The sequence below is a fragment of the Schistocerca gregaria genome, chromosome 4 (assembly GCF_023897955.1).
Source record: "Schistocerca gregaria isolate iqSchGreg1 chromosome 4, iqSchGreg1.2, whole genome shotgun sequence".
Taxonomy (NCBI): domain Eukaryota; kingdom Metazoa; phylum Arthropoda; class Insecta; order Orthoptera; family Acrididae; genus Schistocerca; species Schistocerca gregaria.
Genome location: NC_064923.1, coordinates 423,940,083 through 423,954,554, shown reverse-complemented (window position 1 = coordinate 423,954,554; position 14,472 = coordinate 423,940,083). Strand labels below are relative to the sequence as shown.

Sequence of the window (14,472 nt, the reverse complement as noted above, 5' to 3'; positions counted from 1 at the left end):
GGCTAGAATCAACAATGAACAATAACACTGACGTGTGATTTAATAGCAGTGGACTCTGGTGTTGCATGTTCAAATGGTTCAAATGGCTCTGAGCACTACGAGACTTTACATCTATGGTCATCAGTCACCTAGAACTACTTAAACCTAACTAACCTAAGGACAACACACAACACCCATTCATCACGAGGCAGAGAAAATCCCTGACCCCGCCGGGAATCGAACCCGGGCGCGGGAAGTGATGCATGTATAATTATCACAAACGAAGAAGACTACCTTAATATGTGAATAGATGAATATGGAGATGGTATCTGTTCTTTAGGGCGTGTCCGAAAGAACAGATACTACCTTCATATGGCTAAGGCTTACTGGCCAATGATCTTCAGTGCGGATGCACTCACATTGCTCAAACCCTTACGGGATTCGGTAGACCGACTGCCGCAAGTAGTGAGTATAATGGGCAGGGGCACTACGAATGAAGTGTGTGGACAGTAAGATGGAAATTTGGGTCTCACAGGGAGCATGCCAGAGATAAGTCCCTGCAGTCGCACTATCATATTTGTCCTCGATGGCTCAGTCGGAAAGAGCGTCTGCCATGTAAGCAGGAGATCCCGGGTTCGAGTCACGGTCGGGGCACACACTTTCAACTGCCCCGTTGACTTTATCAACGCCTGTAAGCAGCTAATGGTCTGGCTTTCATTGTATTTCCAGACTACCTATGTCTTCAATGGGCTACGGTGGTTAGTGAGGTTTGGCCCACCTCATATAAGATCTGACTCACTGCGTCCGGTCTGGTGCACTCACTCCTGATCTCCTTCATTTACTTTGGCGGCTATACGCATACCCAATACAGAGGGACTTCCTCTCTGACTTTCCTTCCCTAACGTTATTCCACTAATTACTGTACCTACTTTTACACGGTCGGTACCAAGAGACCACCCGATGATGATGATGTTTGGTTTGTGGAGCGCTCAACTGCGCGGTCATCAGTGGCCGTGCGAAGTCCCAATTTCTACAAAATACAATTTTTTCCACAGCCCAATAGAGCCACGGTCACGAATGATGATGATGATGATGATGATGATGATGATGATGATGAAATGATAAGGACAACACGAACACCTAGTCCCCTGGCAGATAAAATATCCAACCTGGCCGGGAATCGAACCTGGGACCTCGTGATGCAGAGGCACCAACGCTAGCCACTAGCCGCTGGCTACGGACGACCGAGCAGTGCTACAAGTTCCCTTCTCCATCATCCTCTCTCCATCGCTGCTACCTACCATATCTATCGCCGAGTGTTGCAGATCTTCGTAGAGGCCATTCCTCCATCATCGTTTCCTTAGCGATCCCAGAGATCTCCCACCTGTGGGGATGACAGCTAGGAGTTTCCGTGGCGACATGTCATCTTCCAGCGGAACCACATATGCAGCCACCTGTAGTCGCTTGCCTCTTAGGATTCCTGTTTATGTATTACTAATATGGCCTAAAAACCTTCCGCATCGAGGACTAAAATTGTGATGATGTTTACTACACATTGTTGAATTGAACACAATTAATTTCCAATAATTAAGACTAAGTACACTTTTATAAAATTATTTTATCCATTAAAGCTACTGACAGCCTCGGGACAGCCAGTCCTGACAAAACTCTACCATCTGGTGAGCAAGATGTATGAGACAGGCGAAATACCCTCAGACTTCAAGAAGAATATAATAATCGCAAAGAAAGCAGGTGCTGACAGATGTGAAAATTACCGGACTATCGGGTTAATAAGTCACGGATGCAAAATACTAAAGCGAATTCTTAAACAGCCGAATGGAAAATCTGGTAGAAGCCGACCTCAGGGAAGATCAGTTTGGATTCGGTAGAAATATTGGAACACGTGAGGCAATACTGACTCTACGACTTATCTTAGAAGGTAGGTTAAGAAAAGGCAAACCAACGTTTCTAGCATTTGTATACTTAGAGAAAGCATTTGATAATGTTAACTGGAATACTCTCTTTCAAATTCTGAAGGTGGCAGGGGTAAAATACAGGGAGCGAAGGTCTATTTACAATTTGTACAGAAACCAGATTGCAGTTGTAAGAGTCGAGGGACATGAAAGAGAAGCAGTGGTTGGGAAGGACGTGAGACAGGGTTGTAGCCTATCCCCGATGTTATTCAACCTCTATATTGAGCAAGCAGTGAATCAAAAACCAAAGAAAAATTTGGAGTAGGTATTAAAATCCATGGAGAAGAAATAAAAACTTTAAGGTTCGCCGATGACATTGTAATTCTGTCAGAGACAGCAAAGGACTCAGAACAGCAGTTGAATGGAATGGATAGTGTCTCGAAAGGAGGATATAATATGAACATCAACAAAAGCAAAACGAGGATAATGGAATGTAGTCGAATTAAGTCGGGTGACGCTAAGGGAATTATATTAGGAAATGAGACAATTAAAGTAGTAAAGGAAATTTGCTACTTGGGGAGCAAAATAACCGATGATGGTCGAAGTAGAGAGGATATAAAATGTAGACTGGCAATGGCAAGGAAAGCGCTCCTGAAGAAGAGAAATTTGTTAAATCTACACTCGATGTTAAGTGTCAGGAAGTCGCTTCTGAAAGTATTTGTGTGGAGTGTAGCCATGTATGGAAGTGAAACATGGACGATAAATAGTTTGCACAAGAAGAGAATAGAAGCTTTCGAAATGTGGTGCTACAGAAGAATGCTGAAGATTAGGTGGGTAGATCACATAACTAATGAGGAGGTATTGAATACGATAGCGGAGAAGAGAAGTTTGCGGCACAACTGGACTAGAAGAAGGGATTGATTGGTAGGACATGTTTTGAGGCATCAAGGGATCACCAATTTAGTATTGGCGGGCAGCGTGGAGGGTAAAAATCGTTGAGGGAGACCAAGAGATGAATACACTAAGCAGATTCAGAAGGATGTTGGTTGCAGTAGGTACTGGGAGATGAAGGAGGTTGCACAGGATAGATTAGCATGGAGAGCTGCATCAGACCAGTCTCAGGACTAAAGACCACAACAACAACAATGGAACGAACAAAAAATAAATTATCTTTACGTGTGTAAAGAACATGTGACACACGTGGTAGTGTTACAAATCCCCACTTACAATACACCAACGCCCAAATGTGTTGACCATTACCGTAATTAGAAGTGCGTGTCTCTAGGCACTCGTTGAGACAGTGTTAACGTGACAGGAGTGACACTTCGTGCACACGTGGGAGGCACGCAGGGCAGTGGAATAACGGCTGGTGTGAGTTAAGTGCGGCAAAAACAGGCGGAGCTGTTTTGGTGCACCTGCCACTAGCTACGCTGCTGACTCACTCGCTCCCTTTTTGTGACGTAATCCTGCTGCACACTGGCCGTTAAACTACCCTTTCACGGCAGCATGCTGCCTTTTATCGCTCGTACAGAGACCATGTAGCCCGACAAGAACCCTCTCGGAGATTACTTTGATGCCAGTAATACGCGCCTGTGTTCGCAACGAGGGCGCAAAAAGTGTCTTGTGTCACTTCATTGCGTGCTTAACGCGTTGCAAAGGCCGCTTTAGAAGGTTTTCCGGTAACTTTTATCACGCGAGACGTGTCTCCGGCGTCCCGCTGTGAGAAAACGTGCTCGAGCTCCGCTGAATATTGTTGGTGTGCCTTGCCGGTTATGTAGAGTATTTTAAACCAATGAATTTTGTTTAAACGTCGTGCATAACGTATTTCCGTTTCCTTCTCTCATCTGATGCTTTTATTATCGCCTCGAAAACAAATCTTTACCAATAATCAATCCGTAAAACCGTTGTGTCTGTCTATCGTTCAACGCGCTTATCTACAAAACTACTAGATGGAAATATGTGTTTCGTAAATAATAACCGCCTTTCCTTGCTTAGTGATGAAACAAGTATGTCTGCGCTTGTTGCGGAAGATGGCCATGCAAACAAACACACCACAAGACGGAGTTTTATGCGGTTTTCACTGATAACTTCACGTAGCTAGGGGCCCAGTAAAGGTTGTTTCCATCGAAATCGGATCACGGAAAAAAGATATTCATGCTACTTATAAAATTTATGTACGTATGTTCCACATCTCCTCTGGATCGATTTCAACTAAACTTGGTACATGTACCACTGTCTATAAAGAATCGATTTGGGGGTAATAACAACCTACGCCTGCCGCGCGGAGTAGCCGTGCGGTCTTAGGGCCCCTAGCCACAGCTCGCGCGGCTACCACCGTCGAAGGTTCGAGTCCTCCCTCAGGAATGGGTGTCTGGGGTGTTGTTAGCATGAGTTAGTTTGCGTTAGATTAAGTAGTATGTAAGCATAGGGACCGATGACCTTAGCAGTTTGGTCCCATAGGAACTTGCCACAAATTTACCAATTTCCAACCTACGTGTCGTACGGATAGAGTTGGAGGTAGAAAGAAATGTGGGGCACGATACACGAATACTCAGATTTAAATCATCCCGTATTTCGGAACAGGAGCACTTAGTGACCTGCAACAAACTTTGAAACTTTGTACTTAATTTCAAAACTTAAGAAACTTTTTCTCGCTGACCTCCCCCTCCCCCCAACACACACACACACACACACACATATATATATATATATATATATATATATATATATATATATATATATGTAATGGTAAAGGAACAAGGTTTATAACTAATACATTTTCACTGTTCATTTTCGCATGAGGCATGACGTTTCGATTTATTACTTCTCTACTACTAACTGTAATCGCGACACAATTTGTAGATACTGTCCACATATACGACTGAATGTACATGTACAATTATGTCATCGTATAGCAATAGTTCAGAATATATGGCGTCATAAACACTGAGACGCGTGAAAGTCTGTCATGTGATGCATGATATTTAAAATCATTATTACTAGTCCGCTGAACTGATATCGATGGAATCTGTTAACGAGATAGAGTGAACATAGCGTAATTTAGAAAGTGTTTGGTACATGATGATTATTGAGTTGAAGACTAATATGCGAATTAGGGAAAATATTTACTCTTTGAAAAAGCTACTCAGCGCCACAGAACTAAAGGATCACTTTTAGAAAGCCCGCAATTGCCTTCCATTATAGGCCAAGTTTGAAATTTGGCTCAGAGGTGCCTACAGCCTTGCTCATTAATGGCCCATAAGCTTCGCTCCCTGCGACGTAAGCCTCGGGTTCGGCGACGCTCCAAACAGCGAAGTGTCGACACATGTGAAAAAAAGACAAGACCTCAAAAGTTCATGTGGCGTTAAGGTGGGTTACTGATAACACATTGGCACCAAATTTCACCACAATTCTGCTCAACGTCGCCGTAGACTTATCACACGATGGGAAGATCGTCACACCCAATGGTATTCACATTTCGCCCCTTCTTTGGCGCGGTTTCCTTGTGAGTGGCTGAGGAAAGTTTTAAGACACACCACAGCTCAGAATCGTCACATAGAGGCTTCAGAGGGTGCCATAAAGGGAGTCAATGAAACCACCCCTTTCCTTGGATCGTTGATTATCGCACATTTCGCAGTCCCAGAGAGACCTCAGTGTGATGGGCGTCGGGGACGACGCTCTTGACATCCTTTGACGCTGCTGACACCCCCAGACCTACAGGTATGTAAGGGCGGTGTGCCGCTGCATCGCCACCGAACGTGATAGCACCCCTTTGGAGTGCACAGTGAGCGTAATTTTTGCTCTCGCGTATAGAGGGTGCTTATGCTTCTTCAGCCCTTCTGCTTCAAGCCCACCGTTGTCGTGATCACGGAGGGGTGCGACAGCGACACGAGCTGAATAGAACCCCAAAATGTCCCGGTTCAGTAGTACCGTCGGTGACAGCCGCCAACAGTTACTGAGAATTTTAAAGATGTACTTTTACAGAGTAAACCTCCGAAATAACACCAGACAGACAATTGGCGTTGGAAGACTGTAAAATGATCCTTTAATTGTGTTGTGTTGTGTATTTACTATTTGACTTTTGAAATTCATAATATTTCTGAAAATACTTTTCTTGGTTTATATGTGCTCTATGATACGATTCAAAGTAATGAATAAAACGCTTATACAATCTTCAGGGCGTTTGATCCATACTTCCACACTATTTGTTGCATTTATCGCTATCCAGTACTTGAGAATGAGACCACCTAGTGACTACAAACAACTGTGCACATAATTTCAGACCATTATGAAACTCTCTCTCACTCATAACCCCACGAAATCATGAATGGAAAAAAGTATATCAAGCAGTACAATTGTCACTTTATTACTTCTTTGCTACTAACTCAGTTTTCAGGACATTCACCTAACAGTATTCATGTATACTGCTGAATTACCTATGAACCGTGAATTTACCTTCAGAGCCTTTTCTTAAGAATTTAATTTATTTACTAGCGATTCATCATGACAGTAACACATTTAATCGCACTATGTGAGCGTGGAAGTAGTTGCCAGTGGGTAACTGATGAATACAAATTAAATTTCTTTCAACAAAAGGAAATTTTTTTCCCAAAAGCCTCTTTTTGTTTTTGAAACAGATTCAAAATTATAATCAGAAAGCACTCTCAAAATATCAAGTTATAATTTTATTCAGAGGCAGAATGAACAAATATTGACAGTATGAGCTTTCGGGCTGAGAACTTTGCTGCTTCTTTTTGACACGGCCGTTGTCACGACCGCTCACAACAACCTCTGAAAAACTACACTGGTGCAAATCTGCAACACACCAGATTACTTTAAACTAAAAATTCTAACAACTTACATAAGCACATAACTATGCACCCCGTAAGAGCGATGGAAATGGTACAAACCACTAATATTTAAAAAATTAACTTGCCAACGAAGGTACAACTTGATTTTTAAAAAAAGATACTCTTACGGTGGAAGGGTGGCAACTTTATATACTAAAATGACCATTTAAATAAAAAGCCCATGAAATGAACTCTTACATAAAATATACAAACATGCTCTACTTTACACATATACCGCCTCTCAAGATGATAGGCAAAATAAAAACATATTTCAGGAATTCAACCGTTACATTTCAAGCAATAAATTCGCTAACACTGAATCCGACAAACATGACAGAGGAAGTTATTAACGTATGGCAGATTGACAGGGAGATTACTGAACAACCCGAACCACAGGTGGCTCTAACCCGCCCCTACTCCACAAGGGATAAACGGACCACCCAATTCATAAATAATCACCTTCCCGAGGGTGGGCAAACGGAAAAGAATGGTGGAACGACCCGAAAACAAAGCGGCTGGTGACCTCACTAAGAAAACAAGTAGACTTTAACAAGTAAACGAAACACTTCTAATAAACTGCGATTTCTGGAGAAGATCTGGCGCAGCACCCCCAACGCTCTACCGAACCGTCCGTTGACAGCCGCTTCAACGGACGCAGGAAGGCGCGCAGATCTTCCGTCTCACTGCGTCGCAGCTTGCACCGGCCAGCCCAGTGTCGTGGGTTGACTCCTGTTGCCCTCGTGTCGACCGCGAAGCCACTACCCCTCGCTATACGGCACGGCCCACTGGCCTGAAGTGGCGACCTGACATGCGCCGACGCTCAAGACGGACAAGTCATCTCGTGTCCCAGTGTCTGACCGACCAACCGATCGATCCAACCGCCAATGACCATTTCCTGAGCCAACTCGAGCAGACTGGCGGCCTAACACATACTAGTACTCCGGACGACAGACAGACACTAACTGCCTCACACTGACCTGGCTGACCAACTGACCAGCCTCACCCCCTAGCGAGCTCGTCGCGCACCTTAAATGCACGTGAACAGGCTACCTTTCCCCTTTCCCACCAGAGGTAGACACCAAAGTTGCGATTGCCACAGCGGTGCCACCGCCAGAAACGGAGGGCGACTGCTTCACACAGTGCTCTGTGGTGCGCTCTGTAAAACAGTAATTTTTTCCACAGCTCAACCTACAAACCATATTATATGACAAAGAGGGAGGAGGCGATGCTCAAGGAGGGATGAAGAGGAAATAGACACAGAAACAAGGGAGATGGCCAGAGAGAGAGGGAGGAGAGGATGGACAAAGAGGGGGAGGGAGGAGGTTTACAGATAGAAGGAGCTGATGGAGATGGACGGAGGGTGGGAAGTGGATGATGCGGACAGAGATAAGAGAGAGAAAGAAATGGACAGAGGGTAGGGAGTGGAGAAAGTGGACAGGGAGAAGAGGAGATGGATGGAGAGTGGGGTGTGGAGAAGACAGAGAGAGGGAAGTGGAAAAAGGAAATTGACAGTAAGTAGGCTGAGGGGATGGTGGGGACAAAGTGACGTGAGGAAGCTGGACAGAGGAAAGTGGGAAAAGAAGATTTGCAGAGAATGGGAAGCCGAGAAAGCGGAAAAGGTGGAGGGGAGAAGGGATGAACAGAATGGTGAAGTTGAATGCTGAGAAGGTGGACAAGATAGATAGAGAGAAGACTGTGAAGGAGATGGACAGAAGGTGGAGAGTGCAGAAGGTGGAAAGAGATAACAGAAAGAAGAATATGGACAGCGAGTGGGGAGTGGAGAATGTGGCCAGAGAAAAGGGTGAGAAGGAGATGACAGAGAGTAGGGTGTGGAGAATTTCGACATGGAGAATGGGGAGAAGAAGATGCACAGAATGTGAGGAGTGGAGAAGGTGGACAGAGACAAGGGGCAGAAGCAGATGATGGGTAGTGGAGACGGTGGACAGAGAGAAGAGAGAGAAAGACATGGATAGAGAGAGGGCATAGAGAAAGGGGAATGGAGGAAACTACCTACTGGAGTTGAAACAAATGTATATTTCGTCAATGCCAGGTACTCAGCTAGTAAACAAATAAAGGTACAGAATTTAATTTTTGTTTGTTTGCAGGTACATATCAGCAGTCCTAGTATATCCTGGAATCTTTGCATCACAGTACCGTAGCACAACAGTAGTGGAGCTGAAACAAAACAGTGCTGCCCATTGCTAAGGTGATCTTGCTTTAATTCATAGTCTGAAAATGAAGAGAAACAATGTTTCCAGAAACAGAACATCCACCAGGCTGTGGCTAAGCCATGTTTCCGCAATATCCTTTCTTTCAGGAGTGCTAGTTCTGCATGGTTCGCAGGAGAGCTTCTGTTAAGTTGGTCCCCATAGCTTACATCTATTTTTCCTAGAACTTTGAAGATCTTGCTCATTCTATTTTGTAGAACGCTCTTTCTATGTCAACAAATCCTATGCACTTTTCTTGATTTTTTCAAAGGTTCTCAATTTCATTTTCCATTCTTCTGTACATTATTCTTGTCAAAAACTTGACTGCATGAAATGTTAAGCTAAATGTGCTTTTGTTTTAGTTATTATTTGGCCTTGTTACCTCCGGCATTGCGTGGATGATACGTTTCCGACATTCTGATGGTTTGTCTCCATTCTCATAAATTCTACACTTCAACATCAATAGTAATTTGTTAGTCATCCCCATTAGTGATTTCAGAAATCTTGAAAGAATTTTAATTATATCTTCTATCATATTTGATCGCGGATCTACCAAAGATCAATTAAATTAACATTCTAACATTGGATCTTCTGTATCGACACTCGTAGAGGCTTTCTGTGTACTCTTTCCACTTATCCACTTATGATTTTTCTAATTGCTGAAACTGTTCTTTCCACGATAATTTCGTTTTCTATTTTTTCATATTTTTTCTGCAGCGTTTCCGCTTAGCTTCCCTGGACCCTGCTGATTTCATTTGCATCTTCCTTTTATGTGTATATACCTGTCTAACGTCTGTGATTGCACTGTCTGGAGCTGTGCATTCGTTGTCAACTACACTACCTGCTTTGGTATTCATTATCGCTGTACCTACAGCCTTAGAGAACCAAAAATGCAAGTCTTGATTCATTAGTTGTTGACTATGTCACTTCGTTGCACATTTATTCTGCTGGAGGATGCTCTTAAACTTCTCTCTGCCCTTGACCATTAGCAAATTTTAATCTGAAGCTATTTCTGCTCCTGGGTACTCATTATAATCCTCCATATAATTTCGGAATCTCCGTAATTCACCTCTAACCATCCAGCGCTTCGGTCGTTCCCATATATACCTCTACATATTGTAATTTTTGAACAGTGTGTCCTGTATTAACACGAAGGCAAAATTTTTTAACCTCCAGTCGTTCGCCAAATTAAAAGAACAGTGAAAATGCGATGGAGCTTTGTTCAGAGGTGTTGCGCAGTGTCTCTAGTACCCCTATTCATCGTGCCACGTCGCACTTCTGAATTCTGACTGCACCGTCACATGCTTCGAACAATAGAGTCTCACGCCAAGTGTGAAGGGCCTGCTGAAAGGTTTCGCGTGATTTCACGCAGCCCACATCACGTAACAGTCATTTGTTTCCTTCTTCATGACAATGCTCGGCGACACACTGAAGATGCAATAACGATGCTGCAGCGTTTTGAATGGGAAGTGTTTGATCACCCATCGTGCAACCCAGATTTGGCTCCCCCTTGATCTTCATCTCTTTGGTTACATGAACCGTTAGCTATGAGGACAGCATTTTGGCACAGACAGTGAACTGCAGACAAGCATTGGGAATTGCCAGAAAGCCTTCTATATCGAGGGTTTTGGGAGGCTAGTACCACAGTATTCCAAATGCCAGTGTCCCGAGCGGCGACTGTGTAGAGAAGTAGCTGGAAGGTGTAACTAAATGTTGTAAACGGAACATTTTTGATTTTCGCTGTGGTTTTCACTTCACGGCAGATTGGAGAATTAAAAAAAAAGTCCTCTTAAATGAAGTTTGTTGATGAACACAGTTCCCACTACAAATTCTTTGTAAGTCATGTAGTCTGTCCTTTATTATAGAGTTTCAATGCCTAACGGTTACTAGATATTTATATCTCATTCAGTACTGAATTATCTGTTTAGTGTCCTCATATACTAGTACTTTACCTCACCTGCTGCTTGTGAAGAAGTCACGTGTACCTGAACTGTCTCTGTAGGCATAGCTTTGCTCTGGGTTGTGATAAGAAAAATCATATCACTGAATAGTTCTCAGTAAACAGTTTTTGATGCTGCTGAGCAACAGTCTCATGATATTTTTTTTAAAGGAACACGCCGCCATTTGTCTGTTTTATGCTTATTTAAGAACAACCCATATTTCGAAGTTTTATGCCATTTTCAAGTATTTGACATCATGTCTGTAACATATATTGCAGGACACTTAACATGTTGTCAAGCTCAAAGTTGGCCACAAATTAAGAAAATATTGGTTCCCCAGGAAATGAAGATGTAAAACCACTATCTTGTAATGGATCAGTAAATAATCGTGGGAGCACGTCATATTTAGTAAAAGCAGACTTACATTGGTAAATAAAAAATGCACACAACTCCTTCAAACGTAACGATAGTGAAATCAAAGAGTATGAGTAATAGGACAACTGACTGTTAAAATTTTAATAAACAATAAAATAGTCAAACAGCGGTGTCTTCCTTTTTAGAAAAAAAAGGTTTTCAGTAACTTATTCTCTGCCATAACGTCTTACTCATGACGAATCCTATGTTCTTATTAGCCCATATTCGTATGACCAGAACCCCTTGTCTTGTTTCCATTAGACTTCACTGACCCCCCGCTATATCCATTTCCATTTTTAGATTTGCTACCACCTTCATGTGTCTGACAATTCACAAAATGCCGTCGACAGCTAACCTTTCGTTTGTTATTCAATCTGTTACAAGGGGCGTTCAAAAAGAAAAGAGTCATGTCTGGAATGCACAAATCGGTGACACGAGGGTTATATAGTGGCGTGTGTTCACATAATATGCAAAAAACTGGTGATTTCTCAAACTGAAGAACAATCAAGAGTGGGGTGCCGCAAGGTTCGATCTTGGGTCTTCTGCTGTTCTTAATATATATTAATGACTTGCCATTCTATATTCACGAAGATGCAAAGCTGGTACTTTTTGCGTATGATACAAGTATAGCTATAACACCCGACAAACAAGAATTAACCGGTGAAATTGTAAACGATGTTAATCAGAAAATGATTAAGTGGTTCTCTGAAAATGGGCTCTCATTAAACTTTGACAAAAAACAGTATATGCAGTTCCACACAGTAAATGGAATGACCCCATTAATATATATAGACTACGATCAGCAATCGGTAGCTAAGGTAGAATATTCAAAATTTCTAGTTGTATGCATTGATAAGGGGTTGACCTCGAAAAAACACACTGAGGATCTGCTGAAACGTTTGAGTTCAGCTACTTATGCTATTAGGGTCATTGCAAATTTTGGCGATATACATCTGAGTAAATTAGCTTACCACGCCTATTTTCATTCTCTGCTTTCGTATGGCATCATATTCTGGTGTAACTCATCATTGAGTAAAAGAGTGTTCATTGCACAAAAGCGTGTAATCAGAATAATTGCTGGAGCTCATCCAAGATCATCCTGCAGACACTTATTTAAAGAGCTAGAAATCTTCACTGTAGCCTCACAATATATATATTCACTTATGAAATTTGTTATTAACAGTCCGAACGAATTCAAAAGTAATAGCAGTGTACCTCCGACCTGGCTGTCCCCTCCCAGAGCTCTGAATGGGTGATAAATCGGAACATTTTGCCAATGGCGATGTCATCATGAAATCTTTTCAATTACAGGCCATTATGAGTCTACAAATCTGTGATTTTCCTTACCTTCTAGAACCTGGTGTAACATTGCATATTTTTACGGCATTTAGTAGCACTCTCCCACACTAAGTTCAAGAGGGTACTTCAAAACTCCTTCCTCTGTCCATGACCTTTGACAAGGCCGTCGCAGAACAGGGTAACTTCTTCTCCCATTGGGACTACTTCCCAGAGTGGGACTTGGCCTACTCAATAATTTTCTGCCATTCCTCTCTGGACTTCGCCGTGGTCCTTCAGTTACGGGGACCGACTCTAGCAGCGTCCTCTCCAGCCTCGTCGCTCCATCTCAACCTAGGTCGTCCTCTTCCTCTTCTTCCTCCAGGTTCACTACAGCACGCTTTCCTTGCAGGATCTGTCTCATTGAGTGGCATTACATGTCGAGCCCATCTCAGTCTACACACCTTTATGAACTTTACCACATCATTCTCTTTATAGCAGTCATAAAGTTCATCATTTCTTCGCCTTCTCCAGGTTCCATTTTCTTATATAGATCCAAAAATCCTCCTCAGTATACTTCTTTCATGTGATCTCAGTTTGTTTTCACCCTGCTTCGTAACTGTCCATGTTTCTGATCCGTAAGTAATTACTGGGTGTATTAGCGTTTTGAAAAGTCGGCACTTAGTCCCTAGTGATATGACTGCACTCGCCCTGTACACTGGTAATACTTTAGGGTTACGTCTATTAAATGCAGAAGAGGGTGACTTACTGAAAATCTTCGTCTGTCATTGTTAATAACTTTTATTGAAGATTTAAGCAGTGGCCAGGTTCTAACTTTGGACCCAGGACGTTTTGATTATTTCTCAAAGACGCTACTACTGAATCATGAAGTTTGTGATACAGGGTGTCGACATGAAACCTCCCTGATTTCCAAATGCAATTAAGAGGAAAACAAATATGAGGCATAGATTCCTGCAGTTTACGGCATCATGTAAAGTGATCGATAAAGTTTTGAGTAGATTTTTTTCAAACCAGTTCCTTTTATTTGTTTCAAGTGATAAATAGTAACCAGAAGTGACTACATCTCGTTTCCTCTCACATGTGCTCGAAAACTGTGGGACTTTTGCCAAATCCAGATGTTAAATGTATCCTCCCAACAGTAAAAATATGATTATTTATATCATTCTCATTCAGCGTAACCTCCCACCCGTTTATTATTTAGTAACCTACCAATTACACAATGTGACTAATCTCTCAATATAATTGTCGCTCACTTACAACCTTTCAATAATTGACTGTAAATACAAACTGGTAAATTTTGGACGTTAGCAGCGCTGCGTCATGGCCCTGAAAGATCATTCTGAATAAAAATGAAAATTCTTACCTCAATTAGGTCGCCGGATAACGTGTATATATCTGCTCCTATAAGAATTTTTTCTGGCACAGCCCAGTGCAATATTGGTCGATAGATTTGTCATGTATAAAAGGAACAACTGGTTTTTCTTTGCAATCATCGGGATGACCATGGATTGGAGAAGTCAGTAAATTCCTTAAATTGAGATGAATAATTGTCAAAAGTTAATTTTTATAAGAAAGATTATTATTAAGAGATTATTTTTAAAATAACATTTACATGGTACTTGATATAAAAATAGTACATATGTGCAAGGCTGCTTTTACTTTATACTACAACGCTCAGGCGCCGCCATCGCTCCACACGACCGGCCCAGCCAACTCAACACACCAGACTGCTAGCAACTACTTACTCCTACTTCTACACAGTTCCTACTGCTGACATGACTGTTCTCTGGTCTGAGATTCTCTTATAGCTTACATATCGCAGGCAGCACGTGAGCAATCCATCGAAATTACATCTACTCTAGTGCGCTAGCAA

The 14,472-nt window shown here is 42.3% G+C and overlaps 1 non-coding gene across 1 annotated transcript; it reads left to right on the top strand.

The window, feature by feature from the left end:
• The first annotated feature begins 559 nt into the window (after positions 1-559).
• On the top strand, positions 560-633 carry Trnat-ugu (transfer RNA threonine (anticodon UGU)). Its single transcript has one exon. It is a non-coding gene; the product is annotated as a tRNA-Thr (tRNA).
• The last annotated feature ends 13,839 nt before the right edge of the window (positions 634-14,472 follow it).